We start from the raw sequence: 14,359 nt of genomic DNA on the forward strand, positions 1-14,359 counted from the left end.
AATTATTGCCAGACTTAAAATAGTCTTACATAAAAATTCCTAGCCATGCATCTACTTTAATTGGGTTACTGGCATGAAGTTCTATGCTGAATTGTATCTACTAACCTAACTAGCTCTGAAGACTAGATTAAGGAGGAGACAAGGTGGCCACCGTCTACTGTTTGCAAACTGCACTGAACAGAAAAACAATGTAGAAAAAAATCAGGAAGGAAACTAACTCCTCCACCATAATGCCTGCTCTCAAGTTCTAGCCAATCAGCTAGCAGCTCACCTCACTCAGAATTTCTTCAACATTCCTTCCTCCTCTCTTTTATCATCTACAACTGTACATTTTCCCAGGTGGAGGTTAACTTGAAAAATTTTTGTTACTTCATACTACCCGCCACTACTGAGGCATTTGACATGTAATCTTAGAGCTGTGAGGGGTACACTAATTTCCAGAAGCATTGTGATAGAAACTCAAAAGAGTTTTGCAAAGACCAACTTGTGTTCAAAACACTCAGCAAAGTGATACTGGACAAATTACTTAGCCTTCCTTAATTCTGATGAATAATGATATTTATCTAAGGGGTTGTTATATAAGGACTCAAACACATAAGAGTATCTGGCATAGTACTGGCACTTAGCAGAATTGATCGTCCCACTTCCAGTGGTCACTCTATTACCCTAATCAGAACTGAGAACATGTAGTCTAAAGTAGCTACAATAGTACCTGATGAGTACTAAATACTTGGAGGAGGTTGGATGCTCACACTACCAGCTATACGCTCTTTAAAAACAGTGGCTAATTCATTGTGTTAAAAGCCTTACTTGTAACACGGCATTATAAATAGCCATACTTTTTCTCTGAATAGTTATTAAAGCTTGTATTTAGTTCTAATGAATTTAGAAATGGGAAAAAAGTGGCCAATGTTTAAGTTACTGACCAAACACTGAAGAGAATATTGCCTTAATAACTGACAGCATATAAAAAAATTAAGCTAGGGGAAAGTAGAATATCTTTTCAATAATGACATGAGAGATTCATTTTATAATTTTAAGATAGGTAAGGGAATAATAAAAAAAGATATGAGCAATATCCACAGATAAATGTTGACATGTGGTTATATCATGATTTTAACACAATGGCAAGGCATTCTTCTCTACCTTGTTAGGCACTAAGAGGCACATATCATATTTGTGGTGGTTTGAATATGCTCGACCCAGGAAGTAGCACTATTTGGAGGTGTGGTCTTGTTGGAGTAGGTGCGGCCTTAGAGGAAGTATGTCACTGTGGGTGTGAGCTTTAAGACCCTCACCCCAGCTATGTGGAAGCCAGTCTTCTCCTATTGGCCTTCAGATAAAGATGTAGAACTTTTAGCTCCTCCAGCCCAAAGTCTGCCTGGACACTGCCATTCTCCCATCTTGATAATAATGGACTGAACCTCTGAACCTGTAAGCCAGCCCCAATTAAATGTTGTCCTTATAAGAGTTGCCTTGGTCATGGTGTCTTTCCACAGCAGTAAAACCCAAACTAAGACAATATTAGTTGACATATCACTTATACCTAAGGCAATTTTCTTACAAATAAAACAAGAGGTTTCTCATTATCTCATCTAAACATTTAGTTTAAAGTTTTTTCCTGTGGTATCAATTCTATTTCTCCAGAGGTGAAGAAACCACATATTGTAAAAACCACCTTTGTTTCCATCTCCTTAGTAATATGTTAGGTTAACTTCGGTAGGTAATATTCAGAAAGCAACCAAACTGATTAAGATCTAGGTTTTCATCTGAGCTCATCAACTATGGTGTTTGATGAGATGCCTCCATAATGTCAGGCATTTGAACACTAGATCCCCAATTGAAAGTGCTATTTCTCTCTCTCTCTCTCTCTCTCTCTCTCTCTCTCTCTCTCTCTCTCACACACACACACACACACACACACACACACACAATGTAAAAAGTAAATCTATAAAATTCTTAAAAGATAGCCATAAATTCTTGTGACCTTGAATTAGAAAACATACTTGACTTCAAAACTACAATCAACACAGGAAAAAAGAAAATTTCACTTTATCAAAACAGAAAAATTTTGTATTTCTAAAGATACCAACCTTCAAGTAGCTCAATAGTATAGCACTTCTCGAAAGGGTGAAAGACCCTAGATTTGATCCTCAACATCACAAAAATAAAACACAAAATAAACTCCCACTGAAGAAAAAACTCACTGAATGGCAGAAAACATTCATAAATCAAGTATAACAAGTTCATAGTTCAATAATAAAACAAATACTTCATTTTTTAAAAAAATGGTTATAGGGTATAAATAGAAAGAGTCCATGGAAAATATTCAACATTACTAAACATCAGAAAAAGGCTAATCAAAACTGAAGTACTAAAACACACAGAACTATAACAAAAGTGGCGAGTTTTGGTAAGAATGTGAAGAGATTAGACTTCTGGTAGGAATTTAAAATGTTGCATTGTGGAAGTTTGACAGTTTCTTAAGAAGTTAAGCACAGTGTTGGCATATAAGCCAAACATTCCATTCTTAGATACACCGAAGAGAATTTAAAACAAATGTTCACCCGATTTATACAGAAATGTTAACAGCTGTGTTAGTCATAGTAATCTCAAATCAGAAACACAAATGTTTGTCACCTGATGAACAATGAAGCACAATCTAGACACATAACAAAACGCCACTGCGAGAAAGCAAAGCATGGATACATGCCATAAATGTTTGAGCCTTGGAAACACTATGCTAAGTTAAAGAAACCAATCACAAGGGAGCACATACTGCATAATTTTCTCTAAATGGGAGTGCCCAGAAAGCAATTCCAAAAAGATAGGAAGCATGCCATTAGTGCTTGCCTAGGGGCTGCAAAGGAGGGGACATAGGTGGTGTGAACAAGCATGGCTTTGTGCTGAGGTGATAAATATTTTCTAAGACCTACTGTGGTGGTATCTTCACAAGTCTCAATATATATATATATATATACATACTATATCTACTGGGGTGTATCAAGTAGAAAAAAATTTTAAAATTATATCACAGTAAGAAAATTCAACTGGAGGATCAGGGGAAAATGCTTATAATATTGCTGGAAATACAGGGGAAGGGTCATCATCATAAATTTAAAAGAGCAAGCCAAAGAGAAAATTCTAGCTAATTCCAGATAAATGAGTGTGAAGAATGGAAAGAGATTACATTTAAAAGATCAGATACCGTGCCGGGCGTGGTGGCGCACACCTTTAATCCCAGCACTCAGGAGGCAGAGGCAGGCAGATTTCTGAGTCTGGTCTACAGAGTGAGTTCCAGGACAGCCAGAGCTGTACAGAGAAACCCTGTCTCAAAAAACCAAAAAAAAAAAAAAAAAAAAAAAAAAGATCAGATACCAAGTGGTTTCCAACCCTCTGGAAAAAATGCTAGACACCGAAAGGAAACAGAGGGATGCTATCAAGATTCTAATAGAAAACAACTTCCAGCCTAAGACTGTGCAGACAGAGACTTATCAGTTAAGTTCAAGAATGACATAAGGATGTTTTCAGAAAGGAAAGTTAGATCTTCAAATGTTTCAATAAACTTTTGACATGAAGCTGGGAACCTGGATTGGTGAGTAAGAGAGGTTGCTCTGGACACATGAGAACTGGAGTTCAAAGCCCTAGCACCCAAGGGGAAAACTAGATATTGAGAACCAGAGAAAAGCCAATCTGAGAGCTCAAAGAGTGGCCAATACAACCTAGCTATAAAAGTGCAGTGAAAGATGCTATCTCAAGACCTCTGTATGTGTTCCACGCACCCAAGGGCATACACCACACATAAAATACACACACACACACACACACACAAGATATCAAGCATTAAATATAACCAAATATACTTAGTACATTTGAGCTTACCTGTTAATTTAAAATAGTTAAAGACAGCTTTAAAGTTGGAGGCATAATAAAGAGAGAGTTTGACATAGAAGCATTAATTCATTTTCTCCCTCTCAAGGGATTCTGGAGCTTATCAAGTATAAATGCCATAGAAAAGCATTTGTGAGCTTTCACCATAAAGGAGTCACGAGGATACTCAATGTATTCCTAACAACTTGGAGCACACCTCCAGCAACGAATGCAACCAATCCTCATGTTGCATCTGTGTGCCTTCATATCAACTTTGCTGTTCTAAAGTTAGGAAGACTCTAAGTTGAATCTACCTGGGAGGTTAAGAAATCTATCTGAGCTGGGCAGTGGTGGCACATACCTGTAATCCCAGCACTTGGAAGGCAGAGGCAGGTGGATTTCTGAGTTCGAGGCTAGCCTGGTCTACAGAGCGAGTTCCAGGACAGCCAGGGCTACACAGAGAAACCCTGTCTCAAAAAAACAAAAAAAAGAAAGAAAGAAAAAGAAAGAAAGAAAGAAAAGAAATCTGTCTGACCACATGTGAAGATCTAAGAGAAGAGGCAATCACTACAGAAGTGTGGCCTAGGAGGAAAATATTCATTCTCTGGGCTCAAGAGATGAACATGGTTGTAATCCTTCACACTTGTATTGCATATCTGGAGCTCTAAGCAAAGTTCATCAGTCAGTCTCAGCTCACGACACCACATAAGCCCTCAGATATTAACTGTGGTCAAGACTGCACTGGTCACTTAGCCCAACACTCTCACCGGACAGCTAAAGAATCTAAGGACCTGAGAATACAGTGATCTTCCTAAAGTTAAAGGATTAAAAATTGCTCTAAGCCAATAATGTTGTATTACCATTGAAATCAACAAGAACAAACTATTCTTTTGCCATTTAAAAAACGAAGAGGGTCTAAGGAAGCTTAATGGTACACTTCTCTAGCATGCATGAGGCCCTGGATTCAATCCTCAGTGAGGTGGGTGGGGAGTGGGGGTAGGTGAGTCTCAGGCAGAATTGGAAACAGAACTTGGAAATCCAAGTTCAATTCCTTTATATTCCTTCTACCTTGCCTCTCAGCAATCACAACATACTGGACACTTGCCACCTCTCTGATGCTAGGAGGCCAGGATAGAATTGTCACTGAACATTTTCATCTCTTGTAGTCTGATTAAATTTTTTTCATTCTAACTTTTTATTTTCTAGAACATATCACTCTAATTCTCTGTTTTCCCCAGTAACATTTTGTTTATTTTACTTCTGATGCTGAAACAATTACTTTCATTTTGTAAAACTAAACTTTAATATTTATGACAGTTTGAGATTTACAGGGAAATAATTATGAAAGCATCACATGGCTTCCATTAGCCTCAAACTCAGATTCCTTTTAACATCCTTAGTACATTTGTCACAAATTAATGAACTAATACTGAGTTGAGCTAAATTATTATGTTTATTATATTACTATATTAATTAGCAATCAAGACAGTGTCCCATAGATATACCTACAGGCTAATCTGATGGAGGCAAATTTCAGCTAAGGTTTTCTCTTCCCAGGTTTGTCAGATAGATAACCAAGATCAGCCACCGCAAGTAGTTTGCTCTGGAATCTCAGTTCTTAGGTGAGTCCAGGAAAAATGAATGTTTTTCATGTTGTTGAGCTGTTACAGTGCAAGGCTAGGAGTAACAGCCTCTGACATCTTTGTTAGAGTCAGTAGTTGGTAACTGCATTTTCACTCTCGGGCTCAGTAACAGTTCTCTCGAGCAGTTACTTTGACAACCTACTTTTGTGTTGTGTGTAACCAGAGAGCTAGATTTTGGTCCATCCCAGGGGTGAGATCTAGTTTGGAACAAAATATTAAAACCCTTAGAGTTATTCTGAAAAATGAAAAAGTAGTCGGGACTGTTGTAGAACTGGAACAAGAGAGCCTCTCGGAGGCCGTAGGCGGGGTAGTAAAGATGGGTACTCCTCTTAGTGTTGCTTAGTAAAGACAACACCACAAAAAGAACAGAAAACACCGAACCAAATGGGTCTCCAGGACTCACACTCCTTACTGGGTTTTAAGCTATCCCCTTATTCCAGCACTGACTTCACATCTGCCCTCCCGGGCGCTTCTATCTTGATTCAGTGGGCCCTGGCAAGTTAATGCTCAGTGTTAGCAGAAGGGCTGAGAGTGGAGTAGAACTAATGGGGCAAGCTGTCCAGCACTGGGAGGGGCAGTTTTCTTGAGATGGAGCAATCACTGTCAGGAAGGAGAAGTAAATTACTACCGTCTCACACCACAGACACATAAAGGCTAACAACTGGAATAACTAACATTCTCTGGGGACTCTGAACGTTGGGTCCTTTTAGTCATCTATTTCCTATTTAAATAAGAAGGCAGACTCACTCAGAACCCAATTCCCAGCTCTAATGTAAGCCAGTGTCTAACCGTGCGTGGTTGTTTACCTTTGTCTCTGTGTCCTCATACATTTAATGGACATGATACATGAGATTTTTCAATATGACTGTTGTAGAGTATAATAGAAACCATGTATGTAAAGTTTACTGGAAAAAAAAAAAACAGCCATCTTCGGAAAGGCATATGTTAAAGGAAAAGGAGCAGCAGCCTGGCTGTTGGTTCCTGAGAGAAGCTGACACATAATTGCCCTTCAGGAATTAGCAGTTTTAGGAAAAGGCACTTCAGGATCATGATCCAGGCTTACAGAGGGAGAGCATTAGGAAGGAATAGCACACGGTACTAAAAATAGCATAAGAGGGCCATGAAGGAAAGGAGAGGCTTCCTTTAAAACCTGGGGAAGAGCTGTATTTAAAGGGATACGTTCAAGTGGGAGCTGTCATGGACAAAATGACAGTGGTAGAGGAGGGAAGGTGGACAGGAGAGCTTTCAGAAGAACCCCACTGAATAAGGGTGTGTGTGACTCGGATAAGTTTTGGAGGCTTGTGGGAAGTTTCACACCACATGAGTAAGTTTGGAATAATCTGAGTGACAAAGGAGCATGAAAGAGCCAGTGGGAGGATCATAAACTGTAAAAGTCTCAGAGAGAGCTGCACAGTCTAGGAATGAGGATAGGGAGTTATTGCCCAATTTCTTCAGGCTATGGGAATCTGGTTTTTTAAATGATCAGCATCTTAAAGGGACAGGCCTATAACCTAACAGCAATAAATTCAAAGCTGTATTTGGTGGTCCAAGGAAATAAGTGTACTATGTGTCCAAACCCCTAACCTACCACTTATTGGAAGGCTAAACCACAGGGGCAATACTAATAACCTTGGATATGTTACTGCTCTTTGGGACAAAATTAATCTATTTTTCTCTCTTTTCGAAAAGAAAGAAGGCGTGACCAGTCCTGGCTCTACCGGTAATCTTGATTAGAACACTCTTCTTGTTTTCCTGACCCCACTCTGCACTCCTAGAAATCTGCTACTGACCTAAACCATCTAACACAACTCTATTATGCTAACCATAAGACCAAGTGCTAGAGCAGTTCTGAGTCCCTCAGTTCAGATCCTACCCCTCTACAGATCTGTTAGCTTTTCTGTCCCATGACAATTTTGCTACTTCTTGCTATCTTACAATTAACTCTTGGCCTTGGAAGATGACCAAGAACAAAAGCTTAACAGTTACTTAAGTTCTACTCCATCTTCCAAAAATATGACACTTTCAGGCACTGCATGAATTGTGGTGCACATTAGACATTCCTTCTAATGCTGAGTACAGTTGTAACTGGGTGGTAAATACTAGAAACCAGAAATAAATGGAGCACAAACTCTTTAAGCTTCCAGTTTCTTTTCAGAAAAAAAATGAGTCCTTTAAAATTATGTTTGTGTGCACAAATGTGTATAAATGAGAGATTATAGCACAATGCTTAGCATATAACCAACATTCAATAAATATTTACTGACTCCCCAAGCTAAACTGTGAATGCTACGCATTCCATATGACTGGTATGAGGATTAAATAAGGATGTGTCAGTATATTAGTAACTGAAGCATTTGACAGGTGCATAATTATCATTAAAACTACAAAACAAAGGAACAAAATGAAGAAAAAACAAGCCAGAAGCCAACTCTGAAAAGCTCCTTTCTTAGAGAAGCTGAATTAATGCCTGAGGAAATCCTGCCTCAAGGGGTAGGATCCTGACATCCCCAGAATACACAAGGCCTTGTTCAGACAGTCTGTGCCCAAGGATAGTCTTTCTTTGCAGTTAAGCTACTTACAGACTATTCACTGTGTTTCAGAGAGATGCTTGGTAACCCATTTCCAAGGAGACTGATGTAGGAACTGCCTAGGTGTTCTCTTTCAGAGAATGCAGAGTAGCTCAGAACATACAGCACAGAAAACAAAGAAGTCCATAGAACCTCTCAGGCCTTTAGTCCCAACATTAAGGAATCTGTCTGTATTGTAAAATCTACTAGAGTAGCAGCAATGTGAAGACTAGTGTGTTGCTATGCCTCTTTTCAAGAAAGCGTTCTCTGAGCCCATGCAAGAAACAGAGAATGTGACAACTAAGCACAACAGCTCCTGCTTCTGTTTCAGTATAAAGAAGAGCCTCCACCAAAAGCCACCGTGGGAATCTGAAGAAAATGCACCATCCCCTGCTGTAGTTTTACAATAATCTAAAATTCCACCAGTCTAGAACACAAGCTGGATGGAGAAGAGCAGTAAAGTGCCTACCTTGGAAAGGGAAGGCCCTGGATCCAATTCCCAGCCCCACAAAAAAAATTGAATTATTTTTAGCATTAAAATATTACAAAGAATATTTTACTTAGAAAAACACATTATCTGAACTGCCTTTATTGAGAGACAATTACAAAATCAAAAATAGCTCTATTGTATAATCTTACACTGAGTTGTGCATAAAGACTTGGATCCTCTTCTGACTTTTCTCATAGCTTACCATGCTCCTTTTGCCAAAGACATTTACCTTTCATTATTGTTCTTTGGAATGCTTTTATATGTGAAATGAAAAACTCAGGCCAAGCTTGGTGGTGCATACCTTTAATCCCAGTTGGAGAGGCAGAGGTAGAGGCAGGCAGATCTCTGTGATTTAGAGGCTAGCATGGTCTATATAGCTATTCCCAGTCAGGCAAGGCCACACAATGAGACCTTGTCTTTTAAAAAGGATCTATTCTGATAAACCTTAGCATAGTAAGATTGTAAAATTCATTGCAGAGATGTGCACTGACGGCTCAGAAACTTCTGGATTCACTCTGGCAGCAACACCACGGTGCTTGGAGCTCTCCAGGGTACTGATTCCAGCTGAAGCTGGGTTCTGCCTCTGGACACAGACATGTTGCCAAATATATTGGCCACCTAAACAAAGATGTGACACAACATAATGCATTTTCCAGTGGGAATATGAAGTAACAAAGGAGAAGACTGTTACAGAAAACAAGTTCCAAAAAGAAGTTTACAGATCATTTTCTATATATCCTCTCCAAGTCACAAACTCAAAAGCCATGACAATCTTACCTCACTCTGAACCCAAGACTGACATGAATCCTCGGGATTTAGATATGCATGTGATCGCAAAATTCCTACACAGGCTGCTATAATGGTACAGTGAACAGAGAAGACACTACTCACTTGATTGCTGCAATTCTAGTAGAGAATCAGGAAGAGGTCTGGAGTTGGGAAAAATGCACGTTCGAGCCCCAGATAGCATTTACTAGCTGCACAACCTGGAATGTTACTTTCCAAAGCTTTGCTTCACATCTTTTTCAAGTGAGGGAGAAATAGTATATATATAACTTCAAAAGACTGATAAGAGAATTTTTAATAGGACAGTATAATAAAAGGATTCACTATTGAGACACTCCTGAGGTTGTCTTTGGCACTATCGTACTGGCATAGTGCCAAGCACACAGTAAGCTATAGAATAAGTCTTACAACTAAAATGAAGACTTTATAGGCGGCAAGTATCTTTATAAGACACCCACACTTCCAGGAAACAGGTAAAGTCACAGATACCCTCAGGAAAGTAAACCACAGAAGACGAGACTGGCTTATTTCAAGAAGATACGGTTTGCCAGGCTTTTAGATTCTTGTGACTTACTGAACTACTTCAATTCTAAATGATGCTGAGCAAAAAAGCATGTTAGCTGTTTCCTGCAAACTAAGCAACATTATACACTGACCCCATAATAGTGGCAACAACCAAATGAGCAAGGTATACTTTTTTAATTTTAAAAGTGAATGCAAACAACAAACTAATCTCATGTGTTTGATAATCACTGTCTATAATCTGATGTGTTTGGACAGTTGATAATCACTGTCTAAGTCCCTCACCTGCCTCTGTATTCATCTTAGAACTCTGTGATCTAGGATTTCAATTATCTAAATCTCCTTTCATTCTCTTCTGTCATCTGTTAGAAAACTAAAATAAATGTTGGTCAGCTCGAGTGTTTGTTCACCTTCTGCATCTCCAAGTTGCTAAAATGCCAGGAAGAAAAAAGAAGCCTAACAGAGCAGACTGTCACATCACGAAGGCCCAACACACGGCAAGTCATGTTTGTCTGGTCAAAAGATAATCATTTCAAATCTTTCCTTTCCCTCAAATAGCTCCCCTTCATCATCCGTCTCTTTCTCTGTGTTGACCCACCCGCCTACTAAACAGAGAAAATAGAAGTCACCAGATGGATGCATCCCTAACTTCCCACCATCTAATCGACACAACTTTCTGTAGCTTTGCCCAGTTTTCCCACTACTTCTGTTAAAATAATAAATCAGGTGCTCTCCTCTTACCCAAGATCAAGCCACCTGTGAGCTGGGCCTTACTCGTGTTCCTTCTAACAGAAGTTCACAGTGTCATAAGGTTGTTTTCCATGGAAATTACCCTTTCCTTAGGTTTGCTGTGACATGTATTTGTGCCTCAGAATATTCAGCGAAAGATTGTGACGAAAAGAATGAAGTGGTTCTTTCTGGTCTGGTATGGACCAGTCGTGGAATACAATATGTTTTCCTGAACTTCAAACTTCTAAGCCTAACCCACTCCTTGTCTCCCCCTAAAATCTGCATTTGCAGACTCCCCCCTCTCAGTAAGGGTCGCCTCAAGACACCCAGCTGCGCGATCAGAAGCTTCAATATCTTCATTCCCTCACCTCTCGTCTAATCAATCAAGCCCTGGCTGTCTAATTTATTACGTATTCCTTATACTGTGCCACTTCTCTCTGGCCCCACTTTTGCCTAAGAGTTCAGTCTACCTGAGCATCTGCAGCAGCTTTATAGCCACTTTCCAGCATCAGCATCCAGTCTCTCCCTCCCTGAGTCCACTCCAGCAGGTTAGGCCAGGGTAACAAACTCTATCAAGACTCTTGCACAGCTTCCCATTCCACTTAGAATACATAAAATTCTTAGCAAAGTCACTCAGGCTGATTTTTTAAAAATTTATTAGATATTTTCTTCATTTACATTTCAAATGCTATCTCAAAAGTCTCCTATACTATCCCCCCCCACCCTGCTCCCCTACCTACTTACTCCCACTTCTTGGTCCTGGCGTTCCCCTGTACTGGAGCATATAAAGTTTGCAAGACCAAGGGGCCTCTCTTCCCAATGATGGCCGACTAGGCCATATTCTGCTACATATGCAGCTAGAGACATGAGCTCTGGGGATACTGGTTAGTTCATATTGTTGTTCCACCTATAGGGTTGCAGACCCTTTCAGCTCCTTGGGTATTTTCTCTAGCTCCTCCATTGGGGGCCCTGTGTTCCATCCTATAGATGACTCTGAGCATGTACTTCTGTATTTGTCAGGCACTGGCATAGCCTCATAGGAGACAGCTATATCAGGGTCTTTTCAGAAAAATCTTGCTGGCATATGCAATAGTGTCTGCGTTTGGTGGCTGATTATGGGATGGAACCCCGGGTGGGGTAGTGTCTGGATGGTCCATCCTTTTATCTTAGACTCAGGCTGATTTTAATTCACCCATCCAACTTACCAGACTTTCTTTTATTCATTCAACAAATCTCTGTTGCACATGCGCACACACACACATAACTGCATGTGTATGCACATGTGTGATGCACATGTGTACAGGTGTGTTTGTGTAAACATATGTGGAGATCAAAGGATAACTTCAGTGTAATTCCTCAGGCACCGTAAACCTTGTTTTTAAACACAGTCTCCTCTGGGCTGAGGCTCACCAAATGACAAACTAGCTGGCCTGAAAGGCCACTGATACACCTGTCTCTGCCTGCTGGCACGAGGATTGCACACACAGCCATCACACACAGCTTTTTTTTTTTTTTAATTTTTAAACATAGGTTCTGGGAGTTAAATTCAGGCTCTTGTTCTTGGAAAACAAGCACTTTACTGAGTCAGCTTCCCAGATTTCAAAAAATATATTATTCTTATTCATTGTATTCCAGTAGAAATTTACAGCACAGAATAATCACCAAAGAAATAACTAATTAATTGCAGTTGTAATTTACTACTGTAAAGTATAAAATGCTCTGAGAACAAATGATTGCCTGGTAAAGGGGGAAGGAACTAATTAAAGCCCATGTCGATTCTGCCTCTCCACCCCAAGACTTTTCCTCACCAGAATATGGTGTAAATTGAAACTCTTTTCCCCTAAAAATAACTGATTTTGGCTTCTTTCCCCGCTTCACTTCTCCACAGTCCACCCCTGTGCTTCCAGGCGTGGAGCTTGGTGCCTGCTAATATGGCAAAATCCAGCTCCATGGGGCCCACAAACCAGGTCCTTATCACTGCTGTCCTAGGAGACCACAGTGAGGTAGGGATGGGGCAGAGGACAAGCAAACATGCAGAGGACAATGCAAGCTCGAGACAAGTGGATAACTGTGCCTGAGGTCTGACACAGTCCTAGGATTGTGGGAAATGTAAAACACTATGTGAAAGTTTCTTATGAGTGATGGTTATCCCAGTGGTGGCCTCCCTAAACAACAGAATCCCCCCAAGGAAGGAAATAATTATTAAAATTGAAGCAATCGAGTCGTTTATTTTAAGCATAAAAAACTTATTTCTTTTGTTTGTTTTAGAAACCAAACTTCTACTTGCAGCAAAAGATCAATGAATTTAAATGTCTTACTTTAGCCACTCCTTTTTATTGCATCAGAAAACTCTCTAAACTTGTTACTTATTATAAATTATAATTACATCTCAGGCATTAAACAGCTGCTGACACTTAAAAATAAAAACACTAAGTTAAATGCAATGCAACGAACATCATTTTCATGATGCAGCACTTGTACAGCCCCCTGGCGGTAAGACAGTGGAATGATCGTGGGCTGCAAGTTCAGGTTTCAGATGCCTGGAATGAATGCCAGGAGAGGTCCTGAACTCTGACCCCTGTAACCTATAAGGACAATGAGACCAAGAACACTTAGACTACAAACAACAAACAAACAAAAACCAACTCATTGTTTTAAACATATATTAGGGAAAAGGTAAATCTACTGCTTTTGAACCTAGTGTACTTATTTTAAAGTCGAAGAAGTAGAAACTCACTAAAGCTTGTTATACATGCCAGTATAAACGAAGAATGAAAAACTCACTGATACACACATATTTTAAAAGTATAGGTTTGGGATAAATAACTTTTTAGGAATTCAAAAGACCTACTTTCTTATCATGTTTGTTTTGGCTTCACTTGTTGACCCATCCTCCAAAATTAAAGTCCGTTGCAAAAAAAGATAAATCTATGCTCTAAAAATCAAAAGTCAGAATGACAAATTCAAACTAGAACTGGAAGCGCATACCTAAACCTATCTCTGAGGACAAGAGTACAGTGCTCTTATTAGCAAGGCATACTTACATGCTCATCCTTGGAGCCAGAGATAAAATGTGCTGTCCAAAGCCTGAGTACTGGGAAGGAAGTACTCCCCAGAAAAACCTGTATTCCCCAGTATAAAGGGGAAATGACACTCAGACATAAAAATAACAAATGTTCTCTAGAAGTATAACTTAACAAGTCAGATCTGGGCCAGAGTTCACATTCAGACTCCCAATTCAGGGGCATTTCTTAGAGAGCATATTATTACAGAGGACTGCAACCAACTTTCAGTGTTAAATTGTCAAAGCTAAAAATATTTTTTCTATGGCTGTATCTCACAGGTAGAGGGCTTACCCATAACTCACTGGGACCTGGATTTGATCCTCACCACTAAAAAGAAAACTTACAGGGAATAGGGATGCCTGCGGGAAGCTAAGGCGAGAAACATGGCAAGATCAACACTGACTTCAGCTTCAGAACATGCTCCAGAGCAGCCAAGGCTACTTAACAAGATTCTGGCTCAAAAAAAAAAAAAAAAAAAAAAAAAGAAATGGAAAGAAAAGGATATTAAGTACAGTTTAGTGAAAGGCTAGGAATAAAAACAATCTGCTAGGCGTGGGATCAGGAAAACAGAAACTCAACAAATAACAGGTGTTATACACAAGGATTCCTGGTAGGTAATAAATATGGAAATACAAAAATGAGCACGATGAGCTCCAGTCCCAAGACAGCTATAGCATGCCTGTAAAA

General features: G+C 39.6%; 1 protein-coding gene and 1 pseudogene across 1 annotated transcript in view; one reads left to right on the forward strand and one right to left on the reverse strand.

Moving 5' to 3' along the window:
* Positions 1–14,359, reverse strand: part of Syn2 (synapsin II) — a 151,606-nt gene that overhangs the window by 95,400 nt on the left and 41,847 nt on the right. The gene's annotated exons all lie outside the window — the stretch shown is intronic.
* The window catches only part of LOC147003854 (interferon-induced transmembrane protein 2 pseudogene), a 41,041-nt pseudogene that overhangs the window by 5,344 nt on the left and 21,338 nt on the right, over positions 1–14,359 (forward strand).

The sequence above is a fragment of the Mus caroli genome, unplaced genomic scaffold (assembly GCF_978045245.1).
Source record: "Mus caroli unplaced genomic scaffold, Mus_caroli_1 scaffold_7, whole genome shotgun sequence".
Lineage (NCBI taxonomy): Eukaryota > Metazoa > Chordata > Mammalia > Rodentia > Muridae > Mus > Mus caroli.